Here is a 22,439-nt window from a genome sequence, read left to right as displayed (position 1 = left end):
TTAGTGTTGTGCCTTTAAACAGTGCATTCGTGGAAACCTGGCTGCTGGGCATGTCCCTGTAATTAACAAAGTAATAGTCTATGGTTATTTGATATTAATATCGTTGATATAGTTTATATGAAATTCGTAGATATTATGAAACGTGCATATTATTACTACGTACAAATTGGAATAGATACTTCTAGATACTAATTCTTGCAGGTCCTTCATTACATAAAAATAATTAAATAAATATGTTTATGGGTCACCGTCGCAGATTGCGAAATCGAAGCTTGCCCGAAGGTCAGCATTTTCCATCCGTACCGGCAACAAACGATTAATACTTGTTCTTGCATACCTTTTTTTACAAAGGTATCACATTTTGCAAACTTGCACATTAAAATATTTTCAATAGAAGCATTGTTGAGCATGATATATATTTTATAAGGGTGAAAGATGAATTTTCCAGCATTGGAAAGATTATCGGTATTGAAGAATGCAGAGTTTGAATTTTTTCGTAGTTTACTTTTCAAAAAGTTTTTTAAATTACTTTTCATTTCTTTTGTTTTTCTCATAATCTATATTGCATAAACTTGCACATTGAAAAAATCAATTGGCGATTTGTTGCGCATGACTTAACTTTCATGATGGCTAAAAAATAAATTTTCCAGGTCTGGAAATATAACCGGTATGGAGGATGAATGATCTGTTTTTAAATGATATCAGGTGTTCCACTTTGTCATTTATTTATACATATTGATTGCGAGTTGAGGTGTATCGATTATACAGGGTAGATATTTGGTGTAACGTGATCGATATTTATTTAGCCATTACATTCCAAAGTAAACCTTTTGTATGTTCTTATCGTAAGGGAACAATTTGTATTTGTTTAAGCTTACTTGTTGTTCAATGTTTTAAAAAAGTTTCGACACTATATTCACAATATTTTTGACCCATCTATGGATTAAAAAGGTATAATTTAACAATTTCTTTCTTAATCCAATAAAATATTGTGTTATTTGGGATATACATTACTCGGTTTGGTGACATTAAATACTAGGAGCTACTCAAGTTGGAATAAAGCTACAATTTGAAAAATAATATATTAAGAGTAATTTTAATACGACTGAGAATGGAAGTCATTTTTAATTCATGTACCTTCTGGAATTCAAATACACTGAGCCGTGATGGGACAGGTGACGAGGCCAGCTAATAGGCGCGGACAAAACTATTTAAGACAGCAAAAACAACCAAGGCAAAATATTAGTTTAATATGTTTAATTATTTCAATGTATTTATAACGTTAATATAAATATTAATTGACTTTAAAGTTAATATGTTACTCATGTTGTTTAATTATCACAAGTCATACACATATACCATTAAAATTGGAACTTCAGTGCACATCAATATCGTTCGAAATAATATTCGGAAGCGCTTAAATTATTTCGGAAAAAGGTACTGAGAAACCCCGTTTAATAGCACAGGGTAAACGCCATACTCATAAGACAGCGGAAGTTTGTTAACATTTAACTTTAGATGCCAATCGATAGTATGTGACTAATTTAAATTAGAATAAATTCAGGGGAAGTAATTTTCAAAATGGCCGACGTGTGTAAGATCATTTTCGCTTCTAATAGCATGTGATAAGTTCAACTTTGTTCTAAAGACCCTTTTCGTATTTAGGCCTTAATTATGTCACTAAATGAAACTAAAGCTCGGTTCACTTATCAAGCTGAATTAATAGGTTAACATAATTTAGACCAGTTAGCCGGATAGCCGGATACATTTCTGTTGCATGTTATATTTTTATTCAAGCATTAACATTGGCACAAAATACACTTTTGTGCAGGATGATCTCATTGGTGATAAATACATGCATGCAAAGGAGTTTGTAAATGTATGCTGTGGTGATAGTTTTTATGAGTGACAAGCATCTAAAACTACCGTAAACAAAGCAAGCTATATTGTCAGTTTGGCTTTATTTTTTGTAACGACCACCAAACGCAACCAGAAACAACCTTTAAATTACAACACATTTTATATACTTTATCAAATATTGGACCGTATGATTGCTATTTAAATCCATCACCACTTTCAAAATAAGTCCCACAAAAGGTTAAAATGTAATCCACATTGTCATTAAATCCAAGATTTTAGAAATCTTCTGGCACTAGGGAAACTTTTATAAACACGTAAACTTATACAGATTTTTTTGGACAGACCCAAGATCAGAGAAGTTTGCCCATTATACCAAAAAAAAAAGGTTCCAGGAAATACAACACAAATCCTTAACGACATTTAAACTCTATAAGAGTTTTGGTTGATCTTAAACATCAAAAAATAAAATACATAGACAATTTTAGAACATTTTAAACACATTTTGATAAAAACATTCTAAAATTATCAAAGGGGAAAACTAAGTTAATTTCAATGAATCTGGGTAGTGCACTAGGGAATAAACCAGATTATTATGATGTGCAACTATTTCTCTTCACTTTATATGTGTCATTTCATGATCATTTTCCGGCAAGAAATAATTCCACCTCAGCATCCTTTGATTTTTGTTTTTCAATTTATGTAAATGAATGAGGGGTTTGTGATCGCCGAAAACAGCAATGAGTAAATTTGAAGAAGTCAAGTAACTTCAAAATGTTGAAAAGCAAGGACAAGAGATTTATTGTAGAGTAGGTCTCTGGTGTTTGTTAAACAATTAAGAAAAGTTACACACTGGATATTCAACCCACATTCGGTCCTCTTGTACCAATACAGCACCTGTACTAATGTCACTGTTAAAATGTTGTGCCAAGAGAAATGATTAATGTCTTTCAGTCTCTCACAAGCTTTCTTGGCAATATTTTCTTTTTCAAGCCAATTTGTCTAAGGTTCTGCAATCACCAAAAAGTTCTAACATAATTTTTGATAATAACCAGCCGTACCAAGAAATCGCATCAGTTTTCCTCTACATGTATGCACAGGAAATCACATACAGCTTTGATCTTTTGCATCTATAAGTCTACTCTGACTATATCCCACCAAATGACCTTATATGTTACAGCAGCATGACAAAATTCACTATCTGTAAGAGTGTTGGTCAACTTGGCTTGCATGAATCGATCGAAGAAAGCCCTGATTTTCTGAAGATTGTAATTCAATGTGTCGGATTAGATGATGACGTCATCGATATTTGCATTACAAGCATCAAGACCAGGGATCATCATATATACAAGCCGCCCAAATGTAGCTGGCGATTGCTCATCACAAATGGCATAACCTTGTACTTGTACAAGCCATCATATGGTACAAAGGCTGATATCTCTAGTATATCGGTCTGTACGTGGAACTTCCTAAAATCTATTGAAAATATCAAATTTGGTTACATATTTCGCTTTTCTCATTTTTTGATGTTATCATCAATTATCGGTTTGGGGATAAAACCGTTAATAAGGTCACATAATTCACTTCAGTGTAGTCTTGGCACATTCGGTATATCTTATTTGGTTTCAGCAGCAGACTACATGGAAACATTGTATATGCTGTGGCTCTGTTCATTTACTACTTTTTTCAACACATATTTCACTTCAGCTCTAAGGTATTGGTGTTTGGTAAAATTCATTCTGAATGGATATATTTCAACGTCATTAATCACTGATTTATCAGTCTTATTTGAAAATTAGGACATAAGAGCTCATATTCGTGTATCAATAGTTCTAATTATTACCTTTGTTATGGTTCGGGGTAATCCAGTTTCTGGTCTAGATTGTTCCGAATGTCGCAGTGTTTAAACTTAACTTGGCCAGGATCAGAGTTATGAAATGTATCACAATTGTACTCTGATTCAATCGTACACGATTCCAGTGTGATAGAGTTTACAATCAACACTGGTTTAGTAGAAGAAAAGTCGTTGTCTCTGCATTAATCTTATCCTGACATTTGTTGTGTTTGTTCACGATTCCATGAGTGTATACAACATAATTTGGATAACTGGCGTTCTTGGCAGCAGTATGGAACAACAAATTTAGCCTGTAATGGTTTGCCAGGTCTAGGCACAGGAATAAAGACAATATCAGCAAGTTTAAACATCCTCACTTTATCATTCACATCATACCTTTGTTTCAACTTGCACTCTGACATTTTGAGAGTGAGACAAATGCTGAAGCAAATTTTATGAAGTTTTTCAATGACTGACAGGAGTTTGTGCCTCTTATATAGTTATATGGTCCACGAATAGTATGACCAAAAACGTCATCAAAAAGGCTGAAACTAAATTATTCTTGTACAGTCTATATTACTTAAAATAAAGCAAATTGATGTCCCTAGGTGTCTTAACGGTATGACTGTAAGATGTCTGGTGGAACCTTTCTTATAACTCTTGAATTTCATGATAAACGACTGATAAACTCTATTGCTTGATCCCAAACTCGTGCATGACCTGTTGGAAGAAAATCACATGAACATTAACAATGGTCTTACCAGGATAGTCATCGGCAAAACGAGAAGCTTCCTTGAAGGGTTTAACTTGTTCTCCTCCACGAATGACTTTATATACATGATAAATATATATATATATACCTGCCACCTATAAATCGTGCCATATTCAGGGCTATGTTCAACACTAAGCTGCGTAACCAATTTAACGCTTTGTCGATTAAAACACTCTGCAATCGTAAGGCCCAGTGCTCTTTGGACCATTTCAGATTTTCTGCATCCTGTTCAAAGTGTAGCACATAACCCTAATGGCGTGGTAAAAATATTTTTAAACACTGTTTTGATTCAGACTGACTGTTCGCTCTTGAATTTCTAACACCATCAATTTTAACTAAAAATACATTGGTTTTTCACGTTCTTTTTCTTACTGCGGCATTTGCATCTATCTCTTTTGGATTTGTCTCTCTTCTTACCTGCGTTTAAACTCTAGTTCAAGTTCATCTAATTCAGAGTGTGATTCTATGAAACATAGTGCACTTTCGTAAAAAATCACCTCGTTCACTAAATAACGGATCAAAGCATTCCCAATTTCTCTTAAAACTTAATTTAAAAAACAATGTAATGCTTGACAAGATTGAGCAAATCAGTTTTTATAACCCAATTGAACACCTCCTGGTAGAACATAGTAACACAATTATCTAAGCTGAATGTCATGACTTTTTGTTTCTAGTCTCAATCAGAAATGTTATAATCTGACCATAATATGAAACAATTCAAAATTTAATCTGCAAAACTTTTTTTTAAAATCCTGAATAAATCCAATAGAAAACAGGAACCAGATTCACAATTTGAACAACAACAAAGATCCTTAAGGCTATTATACTATACTCTATAAGAATCTTGTTTATTCTTTAACCTCTATACATGTAATGAAAAGAAAAGTCTAGAACATTCTAACCTAATCCTGATAAATACATTATACACATAATTTATCATGGTTTACTCTAATGAAACTAATGTCACCTAACAATGAAGTAAACTAAATTATTAAATAATGAAGTACTGAATTATGTTTTTAACGTATATATGTACCAATAAACATTATCTTAAAACTGACTTTTGTATTAACGATTTTCCTTGCAGATGATGGCCAAGGAAATGGTGAACAACACATCAATCGGATGGCAGCCCGAATTCGAGTATCAAGTAATTATTTTTAATTCTTCGAACGTAAGATTGTACATAGTTTATACCAAATACAGCGAACATCAAACAAAGTAATACAAATCATTGACTTTGACAAATTAACCCTTCAATCCAAGCATTTCCAAATTGTTTGGTGAAACAGGAAGCATTTTGTATACTTAACTTAACAAAACATATGGTTCAGATTTGTTCATAACATAGATTCCAAGCACCAACTATTTGTTCTTTTATTTTTTCGAATTGATGGTGCTGAAAATAAACCTTCGTTAACCTAACACTTTATAGATATTGGGTCTTGTTATTGTGCAACTACCCCATCTCTACAATAAAAAAGGAAGCTATATGAACAAGGGCAGTGGGCTAGGATTTACCCGAAATCATATTTAAAATCCAAACATCCACCAAACAAGAGACGCAAAGCTTCCAGAAACATATCGTCACTGGTAAATGTTAGGATTTAAGATTTGTAATAGTTGTTTCCTGATTATCTCCACATGTACTTTATAAAAACTTTTACTAACTTTAGTCTGAGACCTTAATAAATGATCAGCTACTCAAATTGAATTACAAGAACGAAACATTACCATATGACATTGTAAAAGATGTGCACAGTGCAATAACGGTAAGCTTTTGACATTTCTGTAGAAAGGTTATCATCGTGTCTGTAGTTATTAAAAGAATAAAAATAAATTATTCAATTTAAACCAACTATTTAATTTGAAGGGGATAAAACAACACTATAATATTGGATCTCTCCTTGAATCTTATTAAAACTATCTTGATCATAGTTTAGATTATAGAATCGTTTTGCTGATATTGTTATTAAGATTTCTCTTAATACGATAATTATATTTACATATGTGCATATGTTCATGATTTCGTTCACTGACTAACATTTTATTTTAAGAGTCAAAAGTTCTAAATGAAGCGGAACATTTTGGCCACTGTAGCAAGTTTGATGTTCGTAAGAGTTGTATTGGAAAAGTGCTAAACAATTGCCATGAGATCTGTAGAACACATTTCTGAAACTTCAACAATTGTGGTAAGATATACAAAAGTTATCTCGAAAGATGCCATTAAAGAGAAGTGGGATTGCTTTTATAAGGTAACGTCTTGTATCATCTTATGTTTCTAATAGTCATGAATTGCTTTTGCTTACAGAAGTGATACCTCTACCTGCCGTGCCAGCGTGTGGTTTTGGTGGAGGTGATACCCAATATTTAGCTGTATCTGGTATGCATTATTATGTTTTCTGAAAGTTGAAATGACCACTTACTAATATATGTGACATAATAGGGCCGATGCTTTAGAGATAGTCAGACTGGATAATATCTATGTCGATCTAGTGGTGACAACAAATGACTTTGCTATGTCATCGCCATCTAGATTAAAAAAGGGTTAACAGTCATAGTGGGGTACGGGTTTAGGCGTCCGTTTTTGTCATCAAAGATGTCCTAGATTAGAATCCAACCAGGAAACATCGTCTTGGTGTATCAAAAAAACACAACAACCGATTTATTTCCACACATTATTAAATAACTATTAATGATTAGCCCTTAAACACAGCTTTTGTCTCGTCCAATAATACAAAGGCCCCCTCTATAACAGTGCCAATATCTATATCAGATAGCGGCCCCGGGCCAAATAGTGATATAGATATAAAGCCCGCATTTTAAAGAATTTGATTGGCTAATTAAACAGGGCCAAAAAATGATATAGATAAGCAGCTGGAAATTCGGAATCGGCAGCCATTTTATTTTAAAAATCCATAAAAATGGTTAAATATGTTATGTATTTCTTTGTGTTATATGTTAATTTTTTTTAATGAATTTAGTGTTTAAACTTTGAATCCATCAAGTGCATGAAGTTATTTATTAAAATTGCCAATAAATAAGTGATTTGACATTGGCCCTATTAGTTGTTCTCGGTACAGTCGTATTGCCCTAGCCCTTCGGCCTCATGCCAATACGACTGCCCTCGGACAAATAACAGGACCAATATCAAATCACTTATTTATTAACATATATTACACGGGCTCGACCGCGGTTAAGTATATATTTAAACCGATTAACTTAAAGACATTTCTAAATTGGGCCCAGTCAGTTTAATTACGATTTGTAGTCCCTTGCTACCATATTTTATGATACTATGTTTTAATTGGTGCTTATACACCAGATTTATGTGAATTGGTGAATTGTTACCTGTAGTTAATTTCAGAATCAAATCAGATGCCTTGATAAACATGCCATAATCAATCGCGGTTATTACAAAAGTATGTCCCTTTGAATAAACTTTAAACCTAGCAATGTTTGTGTGGGATTTAAGTTTGACTATTTATGTTTCAGGGGCAAATGCTAACAATGGAAACGGCAAAGGAAATATCGGGAAAACGAACAGAAGACGTGATTAATACGCGTTCCTCTTAGTGATCATTATCTTCCTAGAACATCTTTCTTATTTCATTTTTATCAGCATGTAACGAACTGTTCAGAAGTGTGTTCAATCGTTTAAGATGGACGAAGGGAGGTAACTGAAACTGTGAAAAAGAACCGAATTCAAATCATTTGTATAAATTTAATTTTGATTGAAGTGTAAATCTATAGCAACGGATGTGAATAATAACAAACAAAGATATTAAATTTAAATAATTATTTTTGTATTTGATTAACTTAAATATATGTTAAAAGTTAAGATTGATAAATAAACTTACAGTTTATTTCATAAGATATGTCAATTTATGTGCAAATGACAAAGCGAGACAACTGAAACGAAATGGGTTATTAAAATGCGTTTTGAGCTCTCACATACTTAAATATAATTTTGCCTGATTCGAGTTTAACTGTTTAATGTATTTCACAAATATGTATTCTTCTTCGCACTCCATTAGGCCAAATAAAAAATAGGTCTGTTTCAGGTTAATCGACCGACCCTATTTTTTTCCCGCCGACCCTAACCTATTTTTCCCTGAAAAAAAATGTGATTTGGGTACGAAAAGCATTTGTTACGAAATGTATGTACGTAAAGTTGACAATATTAGAGTTGGATTTCTGAATGTATTTATCGTACTTCACCTTAGAGTTTGGACACCTTGAAATTATTAATTTTTCGCTCTCCGAATTCATAGAAAATAACCATTTTTACATATCTACATGTATGGTAAACCTGCCTTTTTTCTTCATGTCTACATTTTACCAATTATTAATTTATCCGTAGTTATCAATGGTTAGTACGCCTATAAGTGTAACTCCTTCATCAAGTTAATTAAAATCTCATTCAACACCATTTTATACATGCATTGAAATGAATAAACATCTTTTATCGGCTTCAGATCAAACAGTCACATTGTGTGACGTCACATAACTCTCAGTTATACCCACGAGGATCTCATGGAGAGCATGGATATTGCTATGCAGGATTAATATTTCTGAGTGGTGTTTTCGATTGTATCTTAAGTATTGCATTTCTAACTTTAATTCATCACATTAAATAGTTACCTGTAGCATTGAATGTGTTGATTTTTATTGTTCTATTGATGTTACAATGAGTATTACTGTACGATTATTGCTTCATAAAGTCTATATTAAAAGTGTGGTACAGGTTTCAAAGTTTATTGGCGGATCGTTTTACAAACATGTCATGTCTGTGTTTTCTTAATCTCTTGATTGCCCTTGTTGTTTCTTTAATCCTCCATTAAATATATCACACATCCTTTTCAACAGGCAATAAATCGTTTAGGATGGGTAGTAACTAACTAACTTATCACAGTGATGTATACGGTTAGGCAATCTAGCCAGGCATTGTAAGGATAAAGATCAATATTTTTTGTCTGTGAGACTTAGTGACTGTAAAAGTTACAATCGATGTCCTTTGGGTGTCCGAAAATTAGGTACCTAAAATAAATTATTTTTGAAAATATAAATGGATGTCCGAATTTTTAGATTGTCCGAACTCTAAGATAAATTGCGGGTAGTTTGTGCTTGTGTGGCAGGTATATTTCAATTCTTGAACTATATTTTCTTGTCAGATACAAATGTGTCAGATACTGACTTTCGGATTAATATATCAGACTTAAGTGTGCAATTTTGGCAATAAAACCTGCATGTTACTTGTTCTTCAAACCTGAACCCCCAGGTCCTCTTGACAGCATTGAGGTTTCCTTGGCTGATGGCTTATATGGTAAATCTGCTGTCCCACTCTTCATTTAATTATGTTACAGGGAGGTTAGCATTCTACAGAGGGTGATTGAAAGCAAAAGGGTGCATACAGAAAAGTAAAACCGTTCCTGGAAAGTTTAAATAATAGCAGAGTGGTGTACCATAACTTAGTTGAAATCCAACCATCATTGTCAAAGTATTTAACCAGACAAATAAAGAATGTTTCCTTTGAAGCATGGAACATGTTTAAAAACTACTGATAAACCTGAAAATTGATGACTTTTATTTTTGTTACTTTCTAAGTCAACAGTTACTGAAATCAATATATCAAAAAAATAATATAAAAAATATAAAAATATTCCGACCTACCTACCGTATATTTTTGGCAGCGTTACCTGAAACGCACCTATTTTTTATTTGGCCTTATGATTGAGCATGTATGAATTAATGTTATGGAAATTGCCCTTAGACTTTAGAATCACGTCAATAAAACATTAAACATACTATTGTGTGTCTCACATACTTTGAAACAAAGGTTGTTTTCACTTGTTTATTCAATATTTTCCCACGATATGTTGGCGAAAAAGTGTATTTAGATATAATGTAACTGATACTATCATTTTATCATTTTACATCAATTTTTGAGCACAAATTTTAAAAGAAAATAATTATATTTTAGGATAGGGCTTTTTTCGTCCCAAATAAAAAAATCAGAATGTTTACTATTTAACTGATTACCAAAAGTTCTCAGATATATATCCTGAACGTTCCAGCATATTTGATATATCTGTTTTGAATAAAAGAAAAAAAAACATTCATATGGAGGCTTGATTAAAAATTGGACATTTCATTTAAGCATTTTTTTGTTTAATAAATGGATAAATTGAAAACAAAATGTCATATGAAGTGAGATTTCACACCTTTCATCCAGTTTTTATGACTATTGGAAAACATTTTTATGACAATCTTGGTTATTTTATACAGAATTTCTTAATGTGTATTGTAGATTATACTGAAATGTACTGTTGTTGCCAATTTTTCAAAATGGCCGACCATTTCTTCAGATGTGTTATCTTTGTAACTATATGTCATAGACTCATTTACTTGGTGACTAAGTAAACAAATTACGTAGTTCTTTATTACAAACACTGAAGGTTTCTTTAGAACTTAACGAGCACCTTTTTATGCGTGCCATAAAGCCGCAACCACATTCCCATGTGTATCTTCTAAAAAAAAAACTTGTCGTATATCTCTGCCACCACTCTTTCTTCGTCATGTTATTTTAATCCTAACCTATCTTTTGCCATCCAAATAGTGTGTTGCTCATGATCAGACCAGATCCACGGACAATGGAGAAAATCTTGGGACTGCTCAGTAAACAGGAGCTGGCAAATGAAAAATTTGTCTCATGATCTGCATACAATGCTTTCTTATAGCAGGTTTAAACAGCTCCTAGTACAGTTGAGACTCTTATGCCCCATGAATTCGCGTATTCGGAAACACTGATAAAACGCTCGATTAATGTAGTTAGAGCTGCAACAGAATACCTCAACACTGGCCAAATCATGTGCTAGTAATAGATCAACAAAAGCTTACAATTGCAAAAACAATACAGTGGAACATTCCTTAAACACATGGAGGAGATGAATATCTTTTCTTGGCTGGTGGACTACACATTGAAATGACAGCATTCAAGGTCATTGACAACTGACTTATTGAAAGTGGTTAGACAACTGCCATCTTTAATGCCGGGATTGCAACAAGTGCACCACCTGTTGAGGGCCAAGCATTTAACCAGGACAAAGCATGCCTTTCAGGTAACAGCTCCTGCCATCTCAATCCTGCATCTACGACAAATACAATAAAATTATGCTAGCGATAGAAAATTTATTGAATTTCACAGACTGGTGTGGCAAGATGACAAGAGAGCAACTACACTTCAAATATTAGTCCGTTGTGTTTGAACATAGTATATATTAGATCATCGAATCCATTAGGAAAGGAAACTTCCCCAGCTACCGAGAATCGTTTGCAATGTTCATCCCAAAAGTATTCCACTTTGACCATATCAATAATGCTAGATGGCTTTCGGTGAATATCATAAACATATGCTCTCTGTTTGAAATGCACCCTGCAACCTACAAAGAGTGTGTCGCAGGAAGTCTAGTTGCATACAAAACAAACTGCCCATTTTCTGTCATGGTATTTGATCAAGTACAGGCAAATGTCTATTTGAAAGGTGATGGTTGGGCTGTGGGCTTGACTGACAACCCACTAACGCTTCAACGCAGGGGATGGTTGTAGGCCCCGAAAAAAAAATGATGGCAGAGTTTGAAGAAGGCACCATTCATGGTTAATTTAAACACTATGAACTACAGCTGTTCAAACATCCTTTACCAAGGAAGTGAAGCCTTTTGTTGAGGTCTTTGAATAAAATTGAAATCAATGGAAATGGTGACCATACACTTGACACACAGCTCGTTATAGACTCTGAGGTATATATAATTGTACAAAGTGGGCCTAGAGCACTATGACCTTTTTGTCAAAGAATGTTAGTTGATCAAACAAAGTCAATAAATGACCCACTAATAAAAAAAATAAAAAATAAACTTCCGTGTCCCAACAAAGAAGGTAGACTGTTTCCTGTTATCCAGATTATTCATTGCATGCCAATCCAAGGAAGAAAAAGAATAAGACTTTTTCAAACACAAAAATCAGCCATGGCCTAAAGCACTCTCAAAATGAGGGCACTGAGATCTGGAAACAAGGCACACTTACTTTTAGAACATGAAGCTCTAACCCACATGTTACTGCAAAGATACTGAATGGTGCAGTAATACTTCTAATAATGTCCCCAAGAAACTCACAAATTTGCCCTTAACAGACCCACTATAAGGCATACATTGAGTGCTGTGCTACATGTTTTTGTGTTCTATTCTGGTTATCATTCTTAAACAAAGTTCTATCTTAACATTTTAAGGATACAACTATTATCATTATTAAAGGTAATATTATAATTATTGCTTTTCCTCTCTCAAAATCGTTGGTTTTGTTTTTGCAGTATTAACTTTTAAATTCCAAAGGTCACAGTATACTTGTAGATCATTAACAATCACGTGTATGGGTATCTGCACAATAATGACCGCGTCGTTAGCAAATAAAGGGAAGTATTTTTCCATCATTTAAACACCAAATACCACCTATATGAAACTAGGGTCCCCCGTTTTATCACCGATATTTGACGTAAAAATTGAGACTGATTTGTTTTATATCGTACATGCTTATTATTTTGTAGAATAGATGTGTTTAAATGCTCCTATCCAAACATTTTTCCTAATCGATAAAACAACAATATTATTTCGAAGCAAGAGCTTTGGCAATTACTGAGATTCGAATAAAATATGAAATAGATTGTTGATTTTCCTTTTTGATAGGAGAAATGATTTTCTATGAGCTTTTCATTGCTACTGCTCCTTTCTGTTAGTCAATTTATAAATATGTGTGCGTATATTTTTGAGAGAATGTTACGAAGTGTAATTCGTGTGGAATGTTTGGTGTGTTCGACGTTTTCGCATTTCAAGACAGGAACGATGATTCCTTGTCTAAAGGATTTTGGATAATCTCTCGTTTTGAAAAAAAAATATTATTATTTAGTTTAAAATGAAATGGTGCTATGTGGATAAACGTAATTATAAATTTTATATTATCTAGATTGCTACTTCTATAATTATTTTTAGGAAAAACTGCCTCTTTGGATTATTTTTCAAGGTATTCATCTTTAAGGTAGCACACCCGTTATAAAAACCTCCACTTTAAAACTCTTCAATTATAATGCATTAGCCTAGGACTTTATATGCGTACCAAAAAAAAGTCTATTTTGGGCACAAAACGCTTAACTTTGGTTATCGATGTAATCGATTTTGGTAATCGATTTGAATCGATTAATAGTTCTGACTCACTCAAGGGCCATCCATTCTCGACAGAAAAACTGGATTGGACCGGTTCAGTCGATTACAAGGGCCCTTAAGTGCGTACCAAATTGCAAAATAGGCCCAAAACCGCGTTTTTCGCTGCGCACTTATGTGCCTTTGAACCCAACTGATTCTGTTCAAACCGGTTTTGTTGTCTAGAATGGATGGCCTACAAATCAGCCATACCATTTAATTGATTCAAATCGACTTTTAAAATCGATTCAATCAAACAGTCCTACGCGAAATAGGCTCAAAACCGCGATTTTCGCTGCTCTCTAAGTGCCATTGAAACCAACGGAACCGGTTTAAACCGGTTTGGTTGTCGAAAGTGTTTGGTCGATGAACCAACCACTTTTGAAATCCAGCATAGCCGTTGGCAAAATATTCCAAAAACCGCGATTTTCCCTGTCAAAACATGTGTCAAAGGATGTGATGGATACTCAAAATACTTTGACATAGCATTAAGCTTAAGGCAGGGGGAGATTATTTCTCCGATAATGTTTTCATTGTACATCGAGGACCTACAGCTATTTTTACAAAATAGGATAAATTGTGGCATAGACATTAATGATTTATGTCTTATACTGTTATTGTTTGCAGACGATATGTGTATACTAGGCGCGACATCACCAGATCTACAAACTTCGTAAAGATAAACTTTTTGAATATTGTACAAACTGGGACTTAGAAGTAAAAGTTGCTAAGACGAAAATAGTAGAATTTAGAAAAAGAGGTGCCTTAATAAGAAATGAGTTATGGACATATGGTACTGAAACCGTCGACGTCGTAAATGATTTTAATTATGTAGGGGTCACGTTAAATTATACTGGTAAATTTAATCTTAATATACAGGCTTTGCATGGAAAGGCATTCAAAGCAATGAATACGTTGTTAAGCAAGCTTAAGCACTACGAGACTATGCCAAAAGTAGCGTTACAGTTATTCGATGCGTTTGTTTCCCAAATTGTTTCATATGGTTGTGAAGTTTGGGGCTTTAGTAAGTCTAAACTTTTAGAAAATATTCATCTTAAATTTTGTAAAACATTACTTGGTGTAAGACAATCCACTAGCAACGTTGCTGTATACGGAGAGCTAAGGCGTTTTCCACTGTATGTATATAGATTTATTAAAATTATTAAGTTTTGGTTCAAGTTGTATCAAACGGACAACATCATTTTAAAGGCTATGTTATCAAATGACCATTTGAGTGTTGAAAATAATAAACCAAACTGGTTTGCTAACGTAAACAAGAGCGCTCACAGACAGCTATATCCCCCGCCTCATGGGGGCATTTTTGTAACGAAAGCCAATCAATGGTAAGGCTAGTTTCTCAGGAACATAAGAAATGCGAAGAAATAACTTTTAAATGTAAAATAAACAAAGGCCATATACTCTTTCAAAAAGGTCAAATCGCAAAAGCCTGACAATATGCGCTGCGTCATTGCGAAGAAACCAATTTTAAATGTAAAATAAACAAAGGACAATAACTTTTTCAAAAAGGTCAAATTGCAAAAGCATGACAATATGCGCTGCGTCACTATACAGTCATCAATCTGTGAAAGTTTGGTAGAAATCGCATGAAAAACGTAAGAGGAGTTGCAAAGAAACCAATTTTAAATGTAAAATATAGAAAGGGCAATAACTCTTTCAAAAGTGGTCTAATCGGAAAACCCCGACAATATGCGCTGCGTCACTTTGTGATCATCAATCTGTGAAAGTGTGGTAGAAATCGCATGAAAAACGTAAGAGGAGTTGCGAAGAAACATATTTTAAATGTAAAATAAGCAAAGGGCAATAACTCTTTCAAAAATGGTCGAATCGGGAAGCCCGACAATATGCGCTGCTTCACTTTATGATCACCAATCTGTGAAAGTTTGGTAGAAATCGCATGAGAAATGTAAGAGGAGATGCAAAGAAATGAATGTGGGACGGACAGACACATTGACGTACGCACGCACGCACGAACAGACGCACGGAATCGCGCCTACCATTACTATATCCCCTCGCCATTTCAAGGCGGGGGATAATTAAATGTTATCAAGGTATGGATATTTAGAAGTCTATGAAAATGTTGTCAATGTTGATGCTGATATTTTATTCCTTTGTTTAAACAAAGAGTAATTGATTATTTTTTGCAAAAGTGGCATGAAGGAATAAATGACAATGGTGTACTGACCTTATATGTCTAAAGTTCACTTGATATGGAACCGTATTCAGAAAGTATTATTTCAAGACACCTTAGAGTTGCCCTTACCAAACTACGCGTATCTGCTCATAGTCTGAGAGTCCATACAGGAAGGTATAGCCAAAATAGAATTGAAAGCCATTTACGTGTATGCCAGATTTGTAACGTAAATGTTATTGAAGATGAATTCCATTTTATCCTTATTTGTCTTTTTTACCAACAAACTAGAGAGAAATATATAAAGCGTTATTATAGACTACGGCCTAGCATGTTTAAACTTGTACAGTTACTGTCATCAGAAAAAAATCTGAACTATTTATGTTCATATATATATATATATATATATATATATATATATATATATATATATATATATATATATATATATATATATATATATATATATATACGAAGCTTCAAAGGCACGTTCAGTACATTTAATGCAATGAGATATTTATACCACTATTCTCATTATGTTACTACTCACTATGTTTTGAACTAAACACTATTTGCCAATTGTATTTGTATAGTGAGCATGCTTTATATCCTTTTTTATATGGTGAAACTTATATATTCCTTATAAGATCCATCCTATGTGTTCTAGCACACCGGATAGGCATTTCCGGTGAATTCAGCCGTGCTGGAAAACTCCATCTGGCATCCCCCCCATGTCAGATGAGTCACGCGCTGTGACGTAATAATTTCATTTTCTTTTATAATACACGTTTTGTAATCATAATTATGAAATTTAAATAGATGAGTTCCATTAACATTAACTTAACAAAAATAAACTTTAAAAAACAAAACAAAATAACCCTTAAAAGACGTAATGTCGAAGGTGTCTTGAAATAATATTTTCTAAATACGGTTCAATATCAAGTGAACTTTAGACATATAAGGTCAGTACACCATTGTCATTTATTCCTTCATGCCACTTTTGCAAAAAATAATCAATTACTCTTTGTTTAAACAAAGGAATAAAATATCAGCATCAACATTGACAACATTTTCATAGACTTCTAAATATCCATACCTTGATAACATTTAATTATCCCCCGCCTTGAAATGGCGAGGGGATATAGTAATGGTAGGCGCGATTCCGTGCGTCTGTTCGTGCGTGCGTGCGTACGTCAATGTGTCTGTCCGTCCCACATTCATTTCTTTGCATCTCCTCTTACATTTCTCATGCGATTTCTACCAAACTTTCACAGATTGGTGATCATAAAGTGAAGCAGCGCATATTGTCGGGCTTTCCCGATTCGACCATTTTTGAAAGAGTTATTGCCCTTTGCTTATTTTACATTTAAAATATGTTTCTTCGCAACTCCTCTTACGTTTTTCATGCGATTTCTACCACACTTTCACAGATTGATGATCACAAAGTGACGCAGCGCATTTTGTCGGGGTTTTCCGATTAGACCACTTTTGAAAGAGTTATTGCCCTTTCTATATTTTACATTTAAAATTGGTTTCTTTGCAACTCCTCTTACGTTTTTCATGCGATTTCTACCAAACTTTCACAGATTGATGACTGTATAGTGACGCAGCGCATATTGTCATGCTTTTGCAATTTGACCTTTTTGAAAGAGTTATTGTCCTTTGTTTATTTTACATTTAAAATTGGTTTCTTCGCAATGACGCAGCGCATATTGTCAGGCTTTTGCGATTTGACCTTTTTGAAAGAGTATATGGCCTTTGTTTATTTTACATTTAAAAATTATTTCTTCGCATTTCTTATGTTCCTGAGAAACTAGCCTTACCATTGATTGGCTTTCGTTACAAAAATGCCCCCATGAGGCGGGGGATATAGCTGTCTGTGAGCGCTCTTGTTTACGTTAGCAAACCAGTTTGGTTTATTATTTTCAACACTCAAATGGTCATTTGATAACATAGCCTTTAAAATGATGTTGTCCGTTTGATACAACTTGAACCAAAACTTAATAATTTTAATAAATCTATATACATACAGTGGAAAACGCCTTAGCTCTCCGTATACAGCAACGTTGCTAGTGGATTGTCTTACACCAAGTAATGTTTTACAAAATTTAAGATGAATATTTTCTAAAAGTTTAGACTTACTAAAGCCCCAAACTTCACAACCATATGAAACAATTTGGGAAACAAACGCATCGAATAACTGTAACGCTACTTTTGGCATAGTCTCGTAGTGCTTAAGCTTGCTTAACAACGTATTCATTGCTTTGAATGCCTTTCCATGCAAAGCCTGTATATTAAGATTAAATTTACCAGTATAATTTAACGTGACCCCTACATAATTAAAATCATTTACGACGTCGACGGTTTCAGTACCATATGTCCATAACTCATTTCTTATTAAGGCACCTCTTTTTCTAAATTCTACTATTTTCGTCTTAGCAACTTTTACTTCTAAGTCCCAGTTTGTACAATATTCAAAAGGTTTATCTTTACGAAGTTTGTAGATCTGGTGATGTCGCGCCTAGTATACACATATCGTCTGCAAACAATAACAGTATAAGACATAAATCATTAATGTCTATGCCACAATTTATCCTATTTTGTAAAAATAGCTGTAGGTCCTCGATGTACAATGAAAACATTATCGGAGAAATAATCTCCCCCTGCCTTAAGCTTAATGCTATGTCAAAGTATTCTGAGTATCCATCACATCCTTTGACACATGGTTTGACATATTGCTACAAATTCCGTATGATTCTCAATATTTTACCATTGAGGCCAAATTTATTTACCTTAAACCACAACGCATTTCTATATATCGAGTCAAAACAGCGTTTCAAATCAATAAAACAACAATACAAACGTTTATTTGCATTTAAATAGTTTTCGAAAAGTGAATTGAGAATAAAAACAGCCTCGACAGTGGACCTTCCTATCCTAAATCCAAACTGCGCATCAGATATCGTAGTATTCTCCTCGCACCAGGCAGTTATTCTCTGGTTTAGAACACAAGTAAATAGTTTCGCAAAGTTACTCAACAAAGTTATTCCTCTGTAATTCGCTACATCATTTTTATTTCCTTTTATTATGTGTAATAATAATGACTTTAGTCCATGCTTCAGGGAACACTCATAACCTAGAATTCTATTGAATATATCGGTAATAAAACCAGCTAATATATCGCTTGCTTCTATCATCATTTAAACGGGATGAATTATATTGATGTAAAGCATTTCTATACCACATCTTTGCATTTTTACATTCTTCATCAAACCACTTTGTGCTGTTATCTATATGACATTTCTCAAACCCCTTGTTTGCGCTCATTTTCTTAACAAAAAAAGGATCAGCAACATCTCGTGCAATAGAGGAAAAAGAATAAACGATATGACTAATGTTTTCCACGTTATTGTTAAGGTTATTTCGCAGCAAGTTATTTAATTCGGGTAGTTTCTCTATTAAACCCGATCTATAATGTTTCTTTTCACCTACGTTCCAGGATATTTTCTCATGATTATATTCAAAATTTGGGTCTATGACATTCGTATTACACTTGACGTTTAACGATAACATTGCATGGTCACTGTACTCGCTAAAGTAATGGATTTTGAAGCTATCAATTAAGGCGAAATTTACCTCTTCTAATAATAAATAGTTGATTAAGCTCGCTCCGTTTGTATTTAAACAAGGAAAGTTCCCTATCCCACAATCAGAGCCTAAGCAACCGTTTTCAATTCTAAGGGAATAAGCCTTGCACATATCTAATAATATATGACCATGCGTGTTACTTCCCTTGTCCAGTGAAAATCTTTGCAACGGATTATCTAGCTAGTAATTTTCCGCATCGATATCTGGGACACATCTATCACAATGAATGAAATCCGGTTTACAAGAAGTTCTCGCATTACAATCCCCTGTAACGAGTACAGTACCAAGCGACTGGAATGGCATATATCGAGACTATCACATAGATGAACATCTACAAAGTTATTAATTGGCGAGCTATCGCTCCATAAGTAAACACATGCAATAAAGACATCACGGTCTAGTCATTATCGTGTCATGTACATTTTTCACTACAGATAACCCATTTTTTTTATATTTGATCGAACATAATTAACAGTCCCACCTGAATTACGCTTGGCATTTCGGTGTCTATATTTTCTGTCAAAATTAAAACAGTCAAAGCCTGTAAGATTTAACTTAACTAGTTGTACTTGTCCACGACTCCAAAAAAATGACTGCATCATATTCCGTTATTAATGAAACATTGTTTGTATCCTCCCTTTACTAACACTTAGTCCATAAAAATCCAAACCAAACACTAAACAAGTTCACCCTCCCCGTCCGAATCATCACTCACCGTTCTCCCGTTGACGTACATGGTGTCATAAGACACCCACGCCTGTTTGCCTGCGTCCCTCTCTTCTCTCATCTTACTATCAAGGCGTTTCCTCTTAGCTACGATTTCCGGTTGAAATTGTTCCGAACCTTAGTAGTGTGTCCCTCTTAAGTTGTTACTTTGACCACGAACCATCTCCTTGTTTCTGAAAAAACTGAACAAACACACAATCCGTTTTCCTGTTTCCGACCCCTCTTTCCCCCACGCTCCGGTTGGCCTTCCGTTGTCCGCTCCATATCCGGTAGCTGCTCCCCTAATGTTTGCTCCTTGGTTAGCCGGTGGTTCCGGAAGTGATGGCGCAACCCTAATACGATGTTCCCGTTCCAGTTTTAAATTGTCCACAACATCCTGAGCCATTTTTTAGCTTCTCCACCAAATATTTCCTAACAATATGTTCCGTTTCCGCAGGTTCCCATGTCAACCTTCTCCCTCGTTTCCTAAGCAAGCGCTTGAGTTCCCGATCAAAATTGTCAACTTTTTCCTCAAGTTCGTCTTTCGTTTTCAATTGTTGGTTCATATCGTTCAGTTTCAAACTCATTATCCACTGGTATAATTTTCGAAATATTCCTCAATTTATAACATTTTTATTTTACAAAAAATGTGGAGCTCATGTGATGTCTGTATTTGTGTATTTGGCGTTAATATGTTGGTGTCTCTAGTTCATTTTCGTTTGTGCGTTTGCCTTGTGGCCCTTAACAGGGTTTATTTTTGTTAAACTACTTGGCTTTTCCCTGCATTTTCATTGTATTAATGTTGTTGTTTTTTTTAATGTAAATACACTAAAAACTGAAATAATCAAGATATTTTAAATATGACCAGACCAATAATCTAGGATATCTTAGTTATAGCATTTGACAATAAGAAATGTTATTTTCGTTGATGTTTAATAAATATTGTTCTTATATTAAATGATAGGTCCTATCTTAACAAACTTTTTGCTTTGAAATTTAAATTTCACAATTTTTTAACAAAACATTAGTGCCATAATACATTTGTTAAAGAAAAGCATTTGTTAAGTATTACATGCATTCATAAACTGATCAATAAACCCTTATGCTCATACAGGGTATCTCTTATCATAAATTTATGAAGGCTTTGTGTTTATCGATATATGTAACATTTCAAAATAGAGATATAAAGATGTAAGGGTTTACTAACTGATCACGAGCATTTGCAAACAAGATAAAAATGATCTATTATAGGTATATCATAAGGCCTAAATAACATACATTTGTTGTTTTCCGAACTTGCTGACAGCCAAATGGCAACAAAAAGGTGGAATACATTATAGAGTATTTAAACTTTATATTTTCTATCATTTTTTTCATTCATCATGTACATTGTTTATGATGTTTAATTCATTACATGTATCATACATTTGGCAAAGTTGTTAACACAATAAATATGATTTTGAGTTAATGTTCGTCTATCATTGTTCAAATTAAACTAATGATTGACGTACTGCAACAATAAAAAATATTTCGGAAACGTTTGGAGGTAGAGTGAAGGATTTTGACTTAGTAATGTGTAAGAAGAAGAGTGTAAATATTGGTTACCCTCAAAACTTAAAAGCATAAAAAATCGACAATTATAAAAACGATAACCTTATGTATAACATAAAAAAAAACATCATTATTAATTATATGTTCATGACATTTTATGCAAAGCCAGTTATGTTTTATTTTGTCATCAGGGAAACTTACAGTGAATAGTGGAACCATGTTACCCTCGTTTATATTTGCACCGAATAAAACTTTATAGAGTAGTAGAAATTAAAAGAGAGAATACTTATATGCATTTCTGATGCATTTCCGGCTAGCTGAAGGTTGCCTTCGGAATGTTGTGAAGTGTAAATACTCTCATTGCAGAACATTAGACTTTTGACAATGTAGATGAAACAAAGTTGAAACGTGTAAGACACGTTTAAGTTTGTTAGTTAGGTCTCACAGTAAGGAATTTACAAATTCACAAGAGAAATGGTTTAACTCTAACTTTATCAAAGACCTCGTTAGAAACACACGGTTCAAGGGGTAAACAATGAATAGTTGCAAAGACATTAACGTACGATTACCAATAACCAACCACCAAACAAATTGTCGGCATATATTTTACTTGGCCTAATAGTATTTTTATTGTATTTATCGGGTAGCGATAAACGTATTCTACTGAGACGCGTT

General features: G+C 33.8%; 1 long non-coding RNA gene across 1 annotated transcript; it reads left to right on the top strand.

Annotated features, from left to right (window-relative positions):
* Nucleotides 1-795: 795 nt before the first annotated feature.
* On the top strand, nucleotides 796-10,301 carry LOC128213318 (uncharacterized). The gene is made up of 4 exons (XR_008257712.1): nucleotides 796-951; nucleotides 5,551-5,613; nucleotides 6,775-6,846; nucleotides 7,959-10,301. It is a non-coding gene; the product is annotated as an uncharacterized LOC128213318 (long non-coding RNA).
* The last annotated feature ends 12,138 nt before the right edge of the window (nucleotides 10,302-22,439 follow it).

Source organism: Mya arenaria, chromosome 13 (assembly GCF_026914265.1).
Source record: "Mya arenaria isolate MELC-2E11 chromosome 13, ASM2691426v1".
Taxonomy (NCBI): domain Eukaryota; kingdom Metazoa; phylum Mollusca; class Bivalvia; order Myida; family Myidae; genus Mya; species Mya arenaria.
Note: the sequence above shows the minus strand (reverse complement) of the source record. Positions and strands in the feature narration are given on the sequence as shown.